Source organism: Telmatherina bonti (assembly GCF_933228915.1).
Source record: "Telmatherina bonti genome assembly, chromosome: 16".
Classification (NCBI taxonomy): Eukaryota; Metazoa; Chordata; class Actinopteri; order Atheriniformes; family Telmatherinidae; genus Telmatherina; species Telmatherina bonti.
The window spans coordinates 3,372,051-3,393,922 of record NC_136614.1 but is presented as its reverse complement, the minus strand read 5'-3'; the positions used below and the strand labels follow the sequence as shown (position 1 = coordinate 3,393,922).

Here is a 21,872-nt window from a genome sequence, read left to right as displayed (position 1 = left end):
TCAGGACCCCTCACGACTGGATCAAGATGTGTCACCACTGGATCAGGACACGTCACCACTGGATCAGGACCCGACACCACTGGATCTGGACCCGTTGCCACTGGATCAGGACGCGTCACCACTGGATCAGGACCCGTCACCATTGGATCAGGACACGTCACCACTGGATCAGGACACGTCACCACTGGATCAGGACACGTCACCACTGGATCAGGACACGTCACCACTGGATCAGGACACGTCACCACTGGATCAGGACACGTCACCACTGGATCAGGACCCGTCACGACTGGATCAGGACCCCTCACGACTGGATCAAGATGTGTCACCACTGGATCAGGACACGTCACCACTGGATCAGGACCCGACACCACTGGATCAGGACCCCTCACGACTGGATCAGGACGCCTCACGACTGGATCAGGACCCCTCACGACTGGATCAGGACCCGTCACCATTGGATCAAGATGTGTCACCACTGGATCAGGACCCGTAACCATTGGATCAAGATGTGTCACCACTGGATCAGGACACGTCACCACTGGATCAGGACCCGACACCACTGGATCTGGACCCGTTGCCACTGGATCAGGATGCGTCACTACTGGATCAGGATGCGTCACCACTGGATCAGGACGCGTCACGACTGGATCAGGACCCCTCACGACTGGATCAGGACCCGTCACGACTGGATCAGGACCCGTCACGACTGGATCAGGACCCCTCATAACTGGATCAGGACCCGTCACGACTAGATTAGGACCCCTCATGACTGGATCAGGACGCGTCACCACTGGATCACGACATGACCCGTCACCGTTGGATCAGGACCCGTCACCACTGGATCAGGACCCGTCACGACTGGATCAGGACCCGTCACCATTGGATCAGGACCCGTAACCATTGGATCAAGATGTGTCACCACTAGATCAGGACCCGTCACCACTGGATCAGGACGCGTCACCACTGGATCAGGACCCGTCATGACTGGATCAGGACGCCTTACGACTGGACCAGGACGCATCACCACTGGATCAGGACCTGCCACCATTGGATCAGGACCCGTCACCACTGGATCAGGACCCGTCAACATTGAATCAGGATGCATCTGAACTGGATCAGGACCGTCGCTAATGGATCAGGACCCATCCCTACTGGCTCAGGACCCGACACCACTGGATCTGGACCCGTCGCCACTGGATCAGGATGCGTCACTACTGGATCAGGACCCGTCACCACTGGATAAAGACCCGTCACCACGGGATCAGGACCCGTCACCACTGGATCAGGACGTGACGCGTCACCACTGGCTCAGGACGCGTCACCACTGGATCAGGACGCATCACCACTGGATCAGGACCCCTCACCACTGGATCAGGACCCGTCACGACTGGATCAGGACCCCTCACGACTGGATAAGGACTTGTCACCACTGGATCAGGACCCGTCACCACTGGATCAGGACCTGTCACCACTGGATCAGGACCCGTCACCACTGGATCATGTACCGTCGCCTCTGGATCAGGACCTGTCCCAATTGGATAAGGACGCGTCACCACTGGATCAGGACCCGACACCACTGGATCAGGACCCCTCACGACTGGATCAGGACGCCTCACGACTGGATCAGGACCCCTCACGACTGGATCAGGACCCGTCACCATTGGATCAAGATGTGTCACCACTGGATCAGGACCCGTAACCATTGGATCAAGATGTGTCACCACTGGATCAGGACACGTCACCACTGGATCAGGACCCGACACCACTGGATCTGGACCCGTTGCCACTGGATCAGGATGCGTCACTACTGGATCAGGATGCGTCACCACTGGATCAGGACGCGTCACGACTGGATCAGGACCCCTCACGACTGGATCAGGACCCGTCACGACTGGATCAGGACCCCTCATGACTGGATCAGGACCCCTCATAACTGGATCAGGACCCGTCACGACTGGATCAGGACCCGTCACGACTGGATCAGGACCCCTCATGACTGGATCAGGACCCCTCATAACTGGATCAGGACCCGTCACGACTAGATTAGGACCCCTCATGACTGGATCAGGACGCGTCACGACTGGATCAGGACCCGTCACCATTGGATCAAGATGTGTCACCACTGGATCAGGACCCGTAACCATTGGATCAAGATGTGTCACCACTGGATCAGGACACGTCACCACTGGATCAGGACCCGACACCACTGGATCTGGACCCGTTGCCACTGGATCAGGATGCGTCACTACTGGATCAGGATGCGTCACCACTGGATCAGGACGCGTCACGACTGGATCAGGACCCCTCACGACTGGATCAGGACCCGTCACGACTGGATCAGGACCCCTCATGACTGGATCAGGACCCCTCATAACTGGATCAGGACGCGTCACCACTGGATCACGACATGACCCGTCACCGTTGGATCAGGACCCGTCACCACTGGATCAGGACCCGTCACGACTGGATCAGGACCCGTCACCATTGGATCAGGACCCGTCACCACTGGATCAGGACCCGTAACCATTGGATCAAGATGTGTCACCACTAGATCAGGACCCGTCACCACTGGATCAGGACGCGTCACCACTGGATCAGGACCCGTCATGACTGGATCAGGACGCCTTACGACTGGACCAGGACGCATCACCACTGGATCAGGACCTGCCACCATTGGATCAGGACCCGTCACCACTGGATCAGGACCCGTCAACATTGAATCAGGATGCATCTGAACTGGATCAGGACCGTCGCTAATGGATCAGGACCCATCCCTACTGGCTCAGGACCCGACACCACTGGATCTGGACCCGTCGCCACTGGATCAGGATGCGTCACTACTGGATCAGGACTCGTCACCACGGGATCAGGACCCGTCACCACTGGATCAGGACCTGTCACCACTGGATCAGGACGTGACGCGTCACCACTGGATCAGGACCTGTCACCACTGGATCAGGACGTGACGCGTCACCACTGGCTCAGGACGCGTCACCACTGGATCAGGACGCGTCACCACTGGATCAGGACCCGTCACGACTGGATCAGGACCCGTCACGACTGGATCAGGACCCCTCATAACTGGATCAGGACCCGTCACGACTAGATTAGGACCCCTCATGACTGGATCAGGACGCGTCACCACTGGATCACGACATGACCCGTCACCGTTGGATCAGGACCCGTCACCACTGGATCAGGACCCGTCACGACTGGATCAGGACCCGTCACCATTGGATCAGGACCCGTAACCATTGGATCAAGATGTGTCACCACTAGATCAGGACCCGTCACCACTGGATCAGGACGCGTCACCACTGGATCAGGACCCGTCATGACTGGATCAGGACGCCTTACGACTGGACCAGGACGCATCACCACTGGATCAGGACCTGCCACCATTGGATCAGGACCCGTCACCACTGGATCAGGACCCGTCAACATTGAATCAGGATGCATCTGAACTGGATCAGGACCGTCGCTAATGGATCAGGACCCATCCCTACTGGCTCAGGACCCGACACCACTGGATCTGGACCCGTCGCCACTGGATCAGGATGCGTCACTACTGGATCAGGACCCGTCACCACTGGATAAAGACCCGTCACCACGGGATCAGGACCCGTCACCACTGGATCAGGACGTGACGCGTCACCACTGGCTCAGGACGCGTCACCACTGGATCAGGACGCATCACCACTGGATCAGGACCCCTCACCACTGGATCAGGACCCGTCACGACTGGATCAGGACCCCTCACGACTGGATAAGGACTTGTCACCACTGGATCAGGACCCGTCACCACTGGATCAGGACCTGTCACCACTGGATCAGGACCCGTCACCACTGGATCATGTACCGTCGCCTCTGGATCAGGACCTGTCCCAATTGGATAAGGACGCGTCACCACTGGATCAGGACCCGACACCACTGGATCAGGACCCCTCACGACTGGATCAGGACGCCTCACGACTGGATCAGGACCCCTCACGACTGGATCAGGACCCGTCACCATTGGATCAAGATGTGTCACCACTGGATCAGGACCCGTAACCATTGGATCAAGATGTGTCACCACTGGATCAGGACACGTCACCACTGGATCAGGACCCGACACCACTGGATCTGGACCCGTTGCCACTGGATCAGGATGCGTCACTACTGGATCAGGATGCGTCACCACTGGATCAGGACGCGTCACGACTGGATCAGGACCCCTCACGACTGGATCAGGACCCGTCACGACTGGATCAGGACCCCTCATGACTGGATCAGGACCCCTCATAACTGGATCAGGACCCGTCACGACTGGATCAGGACCCGTCACGACTGGATCAGGACCCCTCATGACTGGATCAGGACCCCTCATAACTGGATCAGGACCCGTCACGACTAGATTAGGACCCCTCATGACTGGATCAGGACGCGTCACGACTGGATCAGGACCCGTCACCATTGGATCAAGATGTGTCACCACTGGATCAGGACCCGTAACCATTGGATCAAGATGTGTCACCACTGGATCAGGACACGTCACCACTGGATCAGGACCCGACACCACTGGATCTGGACCCGTTGCCACTGGATCAGGATGCGTCACTACTGGATCAGGATGCGTCACCACTGGATCAGGACGCGTCACGACTGGATCAGGACCCCTCACGACTGGATCAGGACCCGTCACGACTGGATCAGGACCCCTCATGACTGGATCAGGACCCCTCATAACTGGATCAGGACGCGTCACCACTGGATCACGACATGACCCGTCACCGTTGGATCAGGACCCGTCACCACTGGATCAGGACCCGTCACGACTGGATCAGGACCCGTCACCATTGGATCAGGACCCGTCACCACTGGATCAGGACCCGTAACCATTGGATCAAGATGTGTCACCACTAGATCAGGACCCGTCACCACTGGATCAGGACGCGTCACCACTGGATCAGGACCCGTCATGACTGGATCAGGACGCCTTACGACTGGACCAGGACGCATCACCACTGGATCAGGACCTGCCACCATTGGATCAGGACCCGTCACCACTGGATCAGGACCCGTCAACATTGAATCAGGATGCATCTGAACTGGATCAGGACCGTCGCTAATGGATCAGGACCCATCCCTACTGGCTCAGGACCCGACACCACTGGATCTGGACCCGTCGCCACTGGATCAGGATGCGTCACTACTGGATCAGGACTCGTCACCACGGGATCAGGACCCGTCACCACTGGATCAGGACCTGTCACCACTGGATCAGGACGTGACGCGTCACCACTGGATCAGGACCTGTCACCACTGGATCAGGACGTGACGCGTCACCACTGGCTCAGGACGCGTCACCACTGGATCAGGACGCGTCACCACTGGATCAGGACGCGTCACCACTGGATCAGGACGCATCACCACTGGATCAGGACCCCTCACCACTGGATCAGGACCCGTCACGACTGGATCAGGACCCCTCACGACTGGATAAGGACTTGTCACCACTGGATCAGGACCCGTCACCACTGGATCAGGACCTGTCACCACTGGATCAGGACCCGTCACCACTGGATCATGTACCGTCGCCTCTGGATCAGGACACGTCACCACTGGATCAGGATGCGTCAATACTGGATAAGGACGCGTCACCACTGCATCAGAACCCGTCACCACAGAATCAAGACCCCTCAGGACTTGTTAAGGAGCCGTCACCACTGGATCAGTACACGTCACCACTGGATCAGGACCCTTTATGACTGGATCAGGACGTGTCACCACTGGATCAGGACCCGTCACCACTGGATCAGGACCCGTCACCACTGGATCAGGATACGTCACCATTGGATCATGTACCGTTGCCACTGGATCAGTACCCGTCACCACTGGATCAGGACGCGACACCACTGGATCAGGACCCGTCACCACTGGATCACGACATGACGCGTCACCACTGCATCAGGACCCGTCACCACTGGATCAGGACACGTCACCACTGGATCAGGACCCGTCACCATTGGATCAGGACCCGTCCCCACTGGATCAGGACCCGTCACCACTGGATCAGGACGTGTCACGACTGGATAAGGACCCGTCACCACTGGATCAGGACCCGTCATGACTGGATCAGGACGCCTCTCGACTGGATCAGGACACTTCACCACTGGATCAGGACCCGTCACCACTAGATCAGGACCCGTCACCACTGGATCAGGACCCTTTATGACTGGATCAGGACGTGTCACCACTGGATCAGGACCCGTCACCACTGGATCAGGACCCTTTATGACTGGATCAGGACGTATCACCACTGGATCAGGACCCGTCACCACTGGATCAGGACGCACCACCACTGGATCACGACCCGTCCCAACTGGATAAGGACCCGTCACCACTGGAACAGGATGCGTCAAGACTGGATAAGGACGCGTCACCACTGTATCAGGACGAGTCACCACTGGATCAGGACCCGTCACCATTGGATCAGGACACGTCACCACTGGATCAGGACCCGTCACCACTGGATCCGGACCCGTCACCACTGGATCAGGACCCGTCACCACTGGATCAGGACCCCTCACGACTGGATAAGGACCCGTCACCATTGGATCAGGACCCGTCACGACTGGATCAGGACCCCTCACGACTGGATCAGGACCCGTCAACATTGGATCAGGACCCCTCACAACTGGATCAGGACCCGTCACCATTGGATCAAGATGTGTCACCACTGGATCAGGACCCGTCACCATTGGATCAGGACACGTCACCACTGGATCAGGACCCGTCACCATTGGATCAGGACCCGTCACCACTGGATCAGGACACGTCACCACTGGATCCGGACCCGTCACGACTAGATCAGGACCCCTCACGACTGGATCAGGACCCGTCACCACTGCATCAGGACCCAACACCACTGGATCAGGACACGTCACCACTGGATCAGGACCCTTCACCACTGGATCAGGACGCGTCACCACTGGATCACGACATGTCCCGTCACCGTTGGATCAGGACCCGTCACCACTGCATCAGGACCCGTTGCCACTGGATCAGGACCCCTCACCACTGGATCAGGACCCTTTATGACTGGATCAGGACGTGTCACCACTGGATCAGGACCCGTCACCACTGGATCAGGCCCTGTCACCACTGGATCAGGACCCGTCACGACTGGATCAGGACCCCTCACGACTGGATCAGGACCCGTCACCACTGGATCAGGACCCGTCACCATTGGATCAAGATGTGTCACCACTGGATCAGGATGTGTCACTACTGGATAACGACGCGTCACCACTGGATCAAGACCCGTCACCACAGGATGAGGATGCGTCACCACTGGATCATTTACCGTCGCCGCTGGATCAGGACCTGTCCCAACTGGATCTGGACCCATCACCACTGGATCAAGACCCCTCAAGACTTGTTAAGGACCCGTCACCACTGGATCAGGATGCGTCCCTACTGGCTCAGGACCCGACACCACTGGATCTGGACCCGTCACCACAGGATCAGGACGCGTCACCACTGGATCATGACATGACGCGTCAACACTGCATCAGAACCCGTCACCACAGGATCAAGACCCCTCAGGACTCGTTAAGGACCCGTCACCACTGGATTAGTACACGTCACCACTGGATCAGGACCCTTTATGACTGGATCAGGACGTGTCACTACTGGATCAGGACGCGTCACTATTGGATCAGGACCCGTCGCCATTGGGTCAGGACCCGTCACCACTGGATCAGGAACCTTTATGACTGCATCAGGACGCCTCACGACTGGATCAGGACCTGTCACTATTGGATCAGGACCCGTCACCACTGGATCAGGACCCGTCAACATTGAATCAGGATGCGTCAGAACTGGATCAGGACCGTCGCTAATGGATCAGGACCCGTCCCTACCGGCTCAGGACCCGACACCACTGGATCTGGACCCGTCGCCACTGGATCAAGATGGGTTACTACTGGAGAAGGACCTGTCACCACTGGATCAAGACGCGTCACCACTGGATCAGGACCCTTTATGACTGGATCAGGACCCTTTATGACTGGATCAAGACCCATCACCACTGGATCAGGACCCGACACCACTGGATCAGGACCCGTCACCATTGGAACATAACCCGTCACCACTGGATCATGTACCGTCGCCACTGGATCAGGACCCGACACCACTGGATAAGGACGCGTCACCACTGGATCAAGACCCGTCACCACTTGATCAGGACCCGTCACCACTGGATCAGGATGCGTCACCACTGGATCATTTACCGCCGCCACTGGATCAGGACCTGTCCCAACTGGATAAGGACCCGTCACCACTGGATCAGGATGCGTCAAGACTGGATAAGGACACGTCACCACTGGACCAGGACCCGTCACCACTGGATCAGGACCCGTCACCACTGGATCAGGATGCGTCAATACTGGATAAGGATGCGTCACTACTGGATAAGGACCCGTCAACATTGGTCCAGGATGCGTTAGAACTGGATCAGGACTGTCGCGAATGGATCAGGACCCGTCCCTACTGGCTCAGGGCCCGACACCACTGGATCAGGACCCGTCACCATTGGATCAGGACACGTCACCACTGGATCAGGACCCGTCACCATTGGATCAGGACCCGTCACCACTGGATCAGGACACGTCACCACTGGATCCGGAGCCGTCACGACTAGATCAGGACCCCTCACGACTGGATCAGGACACGTCACCACTGGATCAGGACCCGTCACCACTGCATCAGGACCCAACACCACTGGATCAGGACACGTCACCACTGGATCAGGACCCGTCACCACTGGATCAGGACCCGTCACCACTGCATCAGGACCCGTTGCCACTGGATCAGGACCCCTCACCACTGGATCAGGACCCCTCACCACTGGATCAGGACCCTTTATGACTGGATCAGGACGTGTCACCACTGGATCAGGACCCGTCACCACTGGATCAGGACCCGTCACCATTGGATCAAGATGTGTCACCACTGGATCAGGATGTGTCACTACTGGATAACGACGCGTCACCACTGGATCAAGACCCGTCACCACAGGATCAGGATGCGTCACCACTGGATCATTTACCGTCGCCGCTGGATCAGGACCTGTCCCAACTGGATCTGGACCCATCACCACTGGATCAAGACCCCTCAAGACTTGTTAAGGACCCGTCACCACTGGATCAGGATGCGTCCCTACTGGCTCAGGACCCGACACCACTGCATCAGAACCCGTCACCACAGGATCAAGACCCCTCAGGACTCGTTAAGGACCCGTCGCCATTGGATCAGGACCCGTCACCACTGGATCAGGACCCTTTATGACTGCATCAGGACGCCTCACGACTGGATCAGGACCTGTCACTATTGGATCAGGACCCGTCACCACTGGATCAGGACCCGTCAACATTGAATCAGGATGCGTCAGAACTGGATCAGGACCGTCGCTAATGGATCAGGACCCATCCCTACCGGCTCAGGACCCGACACCACTGGATCTGGACCCGTCACCACTGGATCAAGATGCGTTACTACTGGATAAGGACCTGTCACCACTGGATCAAGACGCGTCACCACTGGATCAGGACCCTTTATGACTGGATCAGGACCCTTTATGACTGGATCAAGACCCATCACCACTGGATCAGGACCCGACACCACTGGATCAGGACCCGTCACCATTGGAACATAACCCGTCACCACTGGATCATGTACCGTCGCCACTGGATCAGGATCCGTCACCACTGGATCAGGATGTGTCACTACTGGATAACGACGCGTCACCACTGGATCAGGACCCGACACCACTGGATAAGGACGCGTCACCACTGGATCAAGACCCGTCACCACTTGATCAGGACCCGTCACCACTAGATCAGGATGCGTCACCACTGGATCATTTACCGTCGCCACTGGATCAGGACCTGTCCCAACTGGATAAGGACCCGTCACCACTGGATCAGGATGCGTCAAGACTGGATAAGGACACGTCACCACTGGACCAGGACCCGTCACCACTGGATCAGGACCCGTCACCACTGGATCAGGATGCGTCAATACTGGATAAGGATGCGTCACTACTGGATAAGGACCCGTCAACATTGGTCCAGGATGCGTTAGAACTGGATCAGGACCGTCGCTAATGGATCAGGACCCGTCCCTACTGGCTCAGGACCCGACACCACTGGATAAGGACTCGTCACCACTGGATCAAGACCCGTCACCACTGGATCAGGACCCGTCACCATTGGATCAGGATGCGTCAGAACTGGATCAGGACCGTCGCGAATGGATCAGGACCCGTCCCTACTGGCTCAGGACCAGACACCACTGGATCTGCACCCGTCACCACTGGATCAGGACCCGTCACCACTGGATCAGGATGCGTCAATACTGGATAAGGATGCGTCACTACTGGATAAGGACCCGTCAACATTGGTCCAGGATGCGTTAGAACTGGATCAGGACCGTCGCTAATGGACCAGGACCCGTCCCTACTGGCTCAGGACCCGACACCACTGGATAAGGACTCGTCACCACTGGATCAAGACCCGTCACCACTGGATCAGGACCCGTCACCATTGGATCAGGATGCGTCAGAACTGGATCAGGACCGTCCCGAATGGATCAGGACCCGTCCCTACTGGCTCAGGACCAGACACCACTGGATCTGCACCCGTCACCACTGGATCAGGACCCGTCACCACTGGATCAGGATGCGTCAATACTGGATAAGGATGCGTCACTACTGGATAAGGACCCGTCAACATTGGTCCAGGATGCGTTAGAACTGGATCAGGACCGTCGCTAATGGACCAGGACCCGTCCCTACTGGCTCAGGACCCGACACCACTGGATAAGGACTCGTCACCACTGGATCAAGACCCGTCACCACTGGATCAGGACCCGTCACCATTGGATCAGGATGCGTCAGAACTGGATCAGGACCGTCCCGAATGGATCAGGACCCGTCCCTACTGGCTCAGGACCAGACACCACTGGATCTGCACCCGTCACCACTGGATCAGGACCCGTCACCACTGGATCAGGATGCGTCAATACTGGATAAGGATGCGTCACTACTGGACCAGGACCCGTCACCACTGGATCAGGACCCGTCACCACTGGATCAGGATGCGTCAATACTGGATAAGGATGCGTCACTACTGGATAAGGACCCGTCAACATTGGTCCAGGATGCGTTAGAACTGGAACAGGACCGTCGCTAATGGATCAGGACCCGTCCCTACTGGCTCAGAACCCGACACCACTGGATCTGGAGCCGTCGCCACTGGATCAAGATGCGTTACTACTGGATCAGGATACGTCACTACTGGATAAGGACGAGTCACCACTGGATCAAGACGCGTCACCACTGGATCAAGACCCTTTATGACTGGATCAGGACCGTTTATGACTGGACCAGGACCCGTCACCACTGGATCAGGACCCGTCACCACTGGATCAGGATGCGTCAATACTGGATAAGGATGCGTCACTACTGGATAAGGACCCGTCAACATTGGTCCAGGATGCGTTAGAACTGGAACAGGACCGTCGCTAATGGATCAGGACCCGTCCCTACTGGCTCAGAACCCGACACCACTGGATCTGGAGCCGTCGCCACTGGATCAAGATGCGTTACTACTGGATCAAGACCCTTTATGACTGGATCAGGACCGTTTATGACTGGATCAGGACCCGTCACCACTGGATCATGTACCGTCGCCACTGGATCAGGACCCGTCACCACTGGATCAGGATGTGTCACTACTGGATAACGACGTGTCACCACTGGATCAAGACGCGTCACCACTGGATCAAGACCCTTTATGACTGGATCAGGACCGTTTATGACTGGATCAGGACCCGTCACCACTGGATCATGTACCGTCGCCACTGGATCAGGACCCGTCACCACTGGATCAGGATGTGTCACTACTGGATAACGACGTGTCACCACTGGATCAGGACCCGTCACCACAGGATCAGGACCCCTCAGGACTGGATCAGGACCTGTCACCACTGGATCAGGATGCGTCAATTCTGGATAAGGATGCGTCACTACTGGATAAGGACCCGTCAACATTGGTTCAGGACCCGTCACCACTGGATCAGGATGCGTCAATACTGGATCAGGACCCGTCCCAACTGGATAAGGACCCGTCACCACTGGATCAGGACCCGTCACCACTGGATCAGGATGCGTCAATACTGGATAAGGATGCGTCACAACTGGATAAGTACCCGTCAACATTGGATCAGGATGCGTGAGAACTGGATCAGGACCGTCGCTAATGGATCAGAACCCGTCCCTACTGGCTCAGGACCCGACACCACTGGATCAGGACCCGTCACCACTGGATCAGGACGCGTCACCACTGGATCAGGACCCCTCACGACTGGATAAGGACCTGTCACCACTGGATCAGGACCTGTCACCACTGGATCAGGACCCCTCACCACTGGATCAGGACCCGTCACGACTGGATCAGGACCCGACACCACTGGATAAGGACCTATCACCACTGGATCAGGATGCGTCAATACTGGATTAGGACGCGTCACCACTGGATCAGGACCCATCACCACTGGATCAGGACCCGTCCCAACTGGATAAGGACCCATCACCAATGGATCAGGATTCGTCAATACTGGATAAGGACGCGTCACCACTGGATGAGGACCCGTCACCACTGGATCAGGATGCGTCAATACTGGATAAGGATGCGTCACTACTGGATAAGGACCCGTCAACATTGGTTCAGGATGTGTGAGAACTGGATCAGGACCGTCGCGAATGGATCAGGACCCGTCCCTACTGGCTCAGGGCCCGACACCACTGGATAAGGACCCGTCACCACTGGATCAGGACCCGTCACCATTGGAACAGGACCCGTAACCACTGGATCAGGATTCGTCAATACTGGATAAGGACGCGTCACCACTGGATGAGGACCCGTCACCACTGGATCAGGACACATCACCACTGGATCAGGATGCGTCAATACTGGATAAGGACGCGTCACCACTGGATGAGGACCCGTCACCACTGGATCAGGATGCGTCAATACTGGATCAGGATGCGTCAATACTGGATAAGGATGCGTCACCACTGGATCAGGACCTGTCACGACTGGATCAGGACCCGACACCACTGGATAGTGACCTGTCACCACTGGATCAGGACCTGTCACGACTGGATCAGGACCCGACACCACTGGATAGTGACCTGTCACCACTGGATCAGGATGCGTCAATACTGGATTAGGACGCGTCACCACTGGATCAGGACCCGTCACCACTGGATCATGTACCGTCGCCACTGGATCAGGACCCGTCCCAACTGGATAAGGACCCGTCACCAATGGATCAGGATTCGTCAATACTGGATAAGGACGCATCACCACTGGATGAGGACCCGTCACCACTGGATCAGGACCCGTCACCACTGGATCAGGACCCGTCACCACTGGATCAGGATGCGTCAATACTGGATAAGGACGCGTCACCACTGGATGAGGACCCGTCACCACTGGATCAGGATGCGTCAATACTGGATCAGGATGCGTCAATACTGGATAAGGATGCATCACTACTGGATAAGGACCCGTCAACATTGGTTCAGGATGTGTGAGAACTGGATCAGGACCGTCGCGAATGGATCAGGACCCGTCCCAACTGGATAAGGACGCGTCACCACTGGATCAGGACCCCTCACGACTGGATCATGTACCGTCGCCACTGGATCAGGACCCATCCCACCTGGATAAGGACCCGTCAACATTGGTTCAGGACCCGTCACCACTGGATCAGGACCCGTCAACATTGGATCAGGTCCCCTCACGACTGGATAAGGACCTGTCACCACTGGATCAGGACCCGTCACCACTGGATCAGTGCACGTCACCACTGGATTAGGACCCTTTATGACTGGATCAGGACGTGTCACCACTGGATCAGGACCCTTTATGACTGGATCAGGACCCGTCACCACTGGATCAGGACCCGTCACCACTGGATCAGGACCCTTTATGACTGGATCAGGACGTGTAACCACTGGATCAGGACCGGTCCCAACTGGATAAGGACCATCACTGGATCAGGATGCGTCACTACTGGATCACGACCCGTCACCATAGGATCAGGACCCGTCGCCACTGGATCAGGACCCGTCACCACTGGATCAAGACCCTTTATGACTGGATCAGGACCCGTCACCACTGACTGGATCAGGACGCGTCACCACTGGATCAGGAACCGTCATGACTGGATTAGGACCCGTCACCACTAGATCAGGACCCGTCACCATTGAATCAGGATGCGTCAGAACTGGATCAGGACCGTCGCTAATGGATCAGGACCGTTGCTAATGGATCAGGACCCATCCCTACTGGCTCAGGACCCGACACCACTGGATCAAGATGCGTTACTACTGGATCAAGACCCTTTATGACTGGATCCGGACCCGTCACCACTGGATCAGGATGCGTCAATACTGGATGAGGATGCGTCACTACTGGATAAGGACCCGTCAACATTGGTTCAGGATGCGTGAGAACTGGATCAGGACCGTGGCTAATGGATCAGAACCCGTCCCTACTGGCTCAGGACCCGACACCACTGGATCAGGACGCGTCACCACTGGATGAGGACCCCTCACGACTGGATAAGGACCTGTCACCACTGGATCAGGATGCGTCAATACTGGATAAGGATGCGTCACCACTGGATCAGGACCTGTCACGACTGGATCAGGACCCGACACCACTGGATAGTGACCTGTCACCACTGGATCAGGATGCGTCAATACTGGATTAGGACGCGTCACCACTGGATAAGGACGCGTCACCACTGGATGAGGACCCGTCACCACTGGATCAGGACACGTCACCACTGGATCAGGATGCGTCAATACTGGATAAGGACGCGTCACCACTGGATGAGGACCCGTCACCACTGGATCAGGATGCGTCAATACTGGATCAGGATGCGTCACCACTGGATAAGGATGCATCACTACTGGATAAGGACCCGTCAACATTGGTTCAGGATGTGTGAGAACTGGATCAGGACCGTCGCGAATGGATCAGGACCCGTCCCAACTGGATAAGGACGCGTCACCACTGGATCAGGACCCCTCACGACTGGCCCAGGACCCAACACCACTGGATCTGGACCTGTCACCACTGCATCAGGACCCGTCACCACTGGATCAGGACCCATCACCACTGGATCATGTACCGTCGCCACTGGATCAGGACCCGTCACCACTGGATCAGGACCCGTCACCACTGGATCAGGACCTGTCACCACTGGATCATGTACCGTCGCCACTGGATCAGGACCCGTCAACATTGGTTCAGGATGCGTGAGAACTGGATCAGGACCGTCGCTAATGGATCAGAACCCGTCCCTACTGGCTCAGGACCCGACACCACTGGATCAGGACCCGTCACCACTGGATCAGGACGCGTCACCACTGGATCAGGACCCCTCACGACTGGATAAGGACCTGTCACCACTGGATCAGGACCTGTCACCACTGGATCAGGACCCCTCACCACTGGATCAGGACCCGTCACGACTGGATCAGGACCCGACACCACTGGATAAGGACCTGTCACCACTGGATCAGGATGCGTCAATACTGGATTAGGACGCGTCACCACTGGATCAGGACCCATCACCACTGGATCAGGACCCGTCCCAACTGGATAAGGACCCATCACCAATGGATCAGGATTCGTCAATACTGGATAAGGACGCGTCACCACTGGATGAGGACCCGTCACCACTGGATCAGGATGCGTCAATACTGGATAAGGATGCGTCACTACTGGATAAGGACCCGTCAACATTGGTTCAGGATGTGTGAGAACTGGATCAGGACCGTCGCGAATGGATCAGGACCCGTCCCTACTGGCTCAGGGCCCGACACCACTGGATAAGGACCCGTCACCACTGGATCAGGACCCGTCACCATTGGAACAGGACCCGTAACCACTGGATCAGGATTCGTCAATACTGGATAAGGACGCGTCACCACTGGATAAGGACGCGTCACCACTGGATGAGGACCCGTCACCACTGGATCAGGATGCGTCAATACTGGATCAGGATGCGTCAATACTGGATAAGGATGCGTCACTACTGGATAAGGACCCGTCAACATTGGTTCAGGATGTGTGAGAACTGGATCAGGACCGTCGCGAATGGATCAGGACCCGTCCCAACTGGATAAGGACGCGTCACCACTGGATCAGGACCCCTCACGACTGGATCATGTACCGTCGCCACTGGATCAGGACCCATCCCACCTGGATAAGGACCCGTCAACATTGGTTCAGGACCCGTCACCACTGGATCAGGACCCGTCAACATTGGATCAGGTCCCCTCACGACTGGATAAGGACCTGTCACCACTGGATCAGGACCCATCACCACTGGATCAGGACCCGTCACCACTGGATCATGTACCGTCGCCACTGGATCAGGACCCGTCCCAACTGGATAAGGACCCGTCAACATTGGTTCAGGACCCGTCAACATTGGATGAGGATGCGTCAGAACTGGATCAAGACCGTCGCTAATGGATTAGGACCGTCGCTAATGGATCAGGACCCAGCCCTACTGGCCCAGGACCCGACACCACTGGATCTGGACCCGTCACCACTGGATCAGGACCCGTCACCACTGGATCAGGACCCGTCACGACTGGATCAGGACCTGTCACCACTGGATCAGGACCCGTCCCAACTGGATAAGGACCCGTCACCAATGGATCAGGATTCGTCAATACTGGATAAGGACCCGTCACCACTGGATCAGGACACGTCACCACTGGATCAGGATGCGTCAATACTGGATAAGGACGCGTCACCACTGGATGAGGAACCGTCACCACTGGATCAGGATGCGTCAATACTGGATCAGGATGCGTCACCACTGGATAAGGATGCATCACTACTGGATAAGGACCCGTCAACATTGGTTCAGGATGTGTCAGAACTGGATCAGGACCGTCGCGAATGGATCAGGACCCGTCCCAACTGGATAAGGACGCGTCACCACTGGATCAGGACCCCTCACGACTGGCCCAGGACCCAACACCACTGGATCTGGACCTGTCACCACTGCATCAGGACCCGTCACCACTGGATCGGGACCCGTCACCACTGGATCAGTACACGTCACCACTGGATCAGGACACTTTATGACTGGATCAGGACGTGTCACCACTGGATCAGGACCCTTTATGACTGGATCAGGACCTGTCACCACTGGATCATGTACCGTCACCACTGGATCAGGACCCGTCACCACTGGATCAGGATGCGTCAATACTGGATCAGGACCCGTAACCACTGGATCAAGACCCGTCACCACTGGATCAGGACCTGTCACCACTGGATCAGGACCCCTCACCACTGGATCAGGACCCGTCACGACTGGATCAGGACGCGTCACCACTGGATCAGGACCCGACACCACTGGATAAGGACCTGTCACCACTGGATCAGGATGCGTCAATACTGGATTAGGACGCGTCACCACTGGATCAGGACCCATCACCACTGGATCAGGACCCGTCCCAACTGGATAAGGACCCATCACCAATGGATCAGGATTCGTCAATACTGGATAAGGACGCGTCACCACTGGATGAGGACCCGTCACCACTGGATCAGGATGCGTCAATACTGGATAAGGATGCGTCACTACTGGATAAGGACCCGTCAACATTGGTTCAGGATGTGTGAGAACTGGATCAGGACCGTCGCGAATGGATCAGGACCCGTCCCTACTGGCTCAGGGCCCGACACCACTGGATAAGGACCCGTCACCACTGGATCAGGACCCGTCACCATTGGAACAGGACCCGTAACCACTGGATCAGGATTCGTCAATACTGGATAAGGACGCGTCACCACTGGATGAGGACCCGTCACCACTGGATCAGGACACATCACCACTGGATCAGGATGCGTCAATACTGGATAAGGACGCGTCACCACTGGATGAGGACCCGTCACCACTGGATCAGGATGCGTCAATACTGGATCAGGATGCGTCAATACTGGATAAGGATGCGTCACTACTGGATAAGGACCCGTCAACATTGGTTCAGGATGTGTGAGAACTGGATCAGGACCGTCGCGAATGGATCAGGACCCGTCCCAACTGGATAAGGACGCGTCACCACTGGATCAGGACCCCTCACGACTGGATCATGTACCGTCGCCACTGGATCAGGACCCATCCCACCTGGATAAGGACCCGTCAACATTGGTTCAGGACCCGTCACCACTGGATCAGGACCCGTCAACATTGGATCAGGTCCCCTCACGACTGGATAAGGACCTGTCACCACTGGATCAGGACCCGTCACCACTGGATCAGGACCCGTCACCACTGGATCATGTACCGTCGCCACTGGATCAGGACCCGTCCCAACTGGATAAGGACCCGTCAACATTGGTTCAGGACCCGTCAACATTGGATGAGGATGCGTCAGAACTGGATCAAGACCGTCGCTAATGGATTAGGACCGTCGCTAATGGATCAGGACCCATCCCTACTGGCCCAGGACCCGACACCACTGGATCTGGACCCGTCACCACTGGATCAGGACCCGTCACGACTGGATCAGGACCTGTCACCACTGGATCAGGACCCGTCCCAACTGGATAAGGACCCGTCACCAATGGATCAGGATTCGTCAATACTGGATAAGGACGCGTCACCACTGGATGAGGACCCGTCACCACTGGATCAGGACACGTCACCACTGGATCAGGATGCGTCAATACTGGATAAGGACGCGTCACCACTGGATGAGGACCCGTCACCACTGGATCAGGATGCGTCAATACTGGATCAGGATGCGTCACCACTGGATAAGGATGCATCACTACTGGATAAGGACCCGTCAACATTGGTTCAGGATGTGTGAGAACTGGATCAGGACCGTCGCGAATGGATCAGGACCCGTCCCAACTGGATAAGGACGCGTCACCACTGGATCAGGACCCCTCACGACTGGCCCAGGACCCAACACCACTGGATCTGGACCTGTCACCACTGCATCAGGACCCGTCACCACTGGATCAGGACCCATCACCACTGGATCATGTACCGTCGCCACTGGATCAGGACCCGTCACCACTGGATCAGGACCCGTCACCACTGGATCAGGACCTGTCACCACTGGATCATGTACCGTCGCCACTGGATCAGGACCCGTCAACATTGGTTCAGGATGCGTGAGAACTGGATCAGGACCGTCGCTAATGGATCAGAACCCGTCCCTACTGGCTCAGGACCCGACACCACTGGATCAGGACCCGTCACCACTGGATCAGGACGCGTCACCACTGGATCAGGACCCCTCACGACTGGATAAGGACCTGTCACCACTGGATCAGGACCTGTCACCACTGGATCAGGACCCCTCACCACTGGATCAGGACCCGTCACGACTGGATCAGGACCCGACACCACTGGATAAGGACCTGTCACCACTGGATCAGGATGCGTCAATACTGGATTAGGACGCGTCACCACTGGATCAGGACCCATCACCACTGGATCAGGACCCGTCCCAACTGGATAAGGACCCATCACCAATGGATCAGGATTCGTCAATACTGGATAAGGACGCGTCACCACTGGATGAGGACCCGTCACCACTGGATCAGGATGCGTCAATACTGGATAAGGATGCGTCACTACTGGATAAGGACCCGTCAACATTGGTTCAGGATGTGTGAGAACTGGATCAGGACCGTCGCGAATGGATCAGGACCCGTCCCTACTGGCTCAGGGCCCGACACCACTGGATAAGGACCCGTCACCACTGGATCAGGACCCGTCACCATTGGAACAGGACCCGTAACCACTGGATCAGGATTCGTCAATACTGGATAAGGACGCGTCACCACTGGATAAGGACGCGTCACCACTGGATGAGGACCCGTCACCACTGGATCAGGATGCGTCAATACTGGATCAGGATGCGTCAATACTGGATAAGGATGCGTCACTACTGGATAAGGACCCGTCAACATTGGTTCAGGATGTGTGAGAACTGGATCAGGACCGTCGCGAATGGATCAGGACCCGTCCCAACTGGATAAGGACGCGTCACCACTGGATCAGGACCCCTCACGACTGGATCATGTACCGTCGCCACTGGATCAGGACCCATCCCACCTGGATAAGGACCCGTCAACATTGGTTCAGGACCCGTCACCACTGGATCAGGACCCGTCAACATTGGATCAGGTCCCCTCACGACTGGATAAGGACCTGTCACCACTGGATCAGGACCCATCACCACTGGATCAGGACCCGTCACCACTGGATCATGTACCGTCGCCACTGGATCAGGACCCGTCCCAACTGGATAAGGACCCGTCAACATTGGTTCAGGACCCGTCAACATTGGATGAGGATGCGTCAGAACTGGATCAAGACCGTCGCTAATGGATTAGGACCGTCGCTAATGGATCAGGACCCAGCCCTACTGGCCCAGGACCCGACACCACTGGATCTGGACCCGTCACCACTGGATCAGGACCCGTCACCACTGGATCAGGACCCGTCACGACTGGATCAGGACCTGTCACCACTGGATCAGGACCCGTCCCAACTGGATAAGGACCCGTCACCAATGGATCAGGATTCGTCAATACTGGATAAGGACCCGTCACCACTGGATCAGGACACGTCACCACTGGATCAGGATGCGTCAATACTGGATAAGGACGCGTCACCACTGGATGAGGAACCGTCACCACTGGATCAGGATGCGTCAATACTGGATCAGGATGCGTCACCACTGGATAAGGATGCATCACTACTGGATAAGGACCCGTCAACATTGGTTCAGGATGTGTCAGAACTGGATCAGGACCGTCGCGAATGGATCAGGACCCGTCCCAACTGGATAAGGACGCGTCACCACTGGATCAGGACCCCTCACGACTGGCCCAGGACCCAACACCACTGGATCTGGACCTGTCACCACTGCATCAGGACCCGTCACCACTGGATCGGGACCCGTCACCACTGGATCAGTACACGTCACCACTGGATCAGGACACTTTATGACTGGATCAGGACGTGTCACCACTGGATCAGGACCCTTTATGACTGGATCAGGACCTGTCACCACTGGATCATGTACCGTCACCACTGGATCAGGACCCGTCACCACTGGATCAGGATGCGTCAATACTGGATCAGGACCCGTAACCACTGGATCAAGACCCGTCACCACTGGATCAGGACCTGTCACCACTGGATCAGGACCCCTCACCACTGGATCAGGACCCGTCACGACTGGATCAGGACGCGTCACCACTGGATCAGGACCCGACACCACTGGATAAGGACCTGTCACCACTGGATCAGGATGCGTCAATACTGGATTAGGACGCGTCACCACTGGATCAGGACCCATCACCACTGGATCAGGACCCGTCCCAACTGGATAAGGACCCATCACCAATGGATCAGGATTCGTCAATACTGGATAAGGACGCGTCACCACTGGATGAGGACCCGTCACCACTGGATCAGGATGCGTCAATACTGGATAAGGATGCGTCACTACTGGATAAGGACCCGTCAACATTGGTTCAGGATGTGTGAGAACTGGATCAGGACCGTCGCGAATGGATCAGGACCCGTCCCTACTGGCTCAGGGCCCGACACCACTGGATAAGGACCCGTCACCACTGGATCAGGACCCGTCACCATTGGAACAGGACCCGTAACCACTGGATCAGGATTCGTCAATACTGGATAAGGACGCGTCACCACTGGATGAGGACCCGTCACCACTGGATCAGGAC

The 21,872-nt window shown here is 56.5% G+C and overlaps 1 protein-coding gene across 1 annotated transcript in view; it reads right to left on the bottom strand.

Moving 5' to 3' along the window:
• The window catches only part of LOC306767843 (serine/threonine-protein kinase D3-like), a gene marked incomplete at its 3' end in the record, with an annotated part of 422,350 nt that overhangs the window by 1,362 nt on the left and 399,116 nt on the right, over positions 1-21,872 (bottom strand). The window lies entirely within an intron of this gene.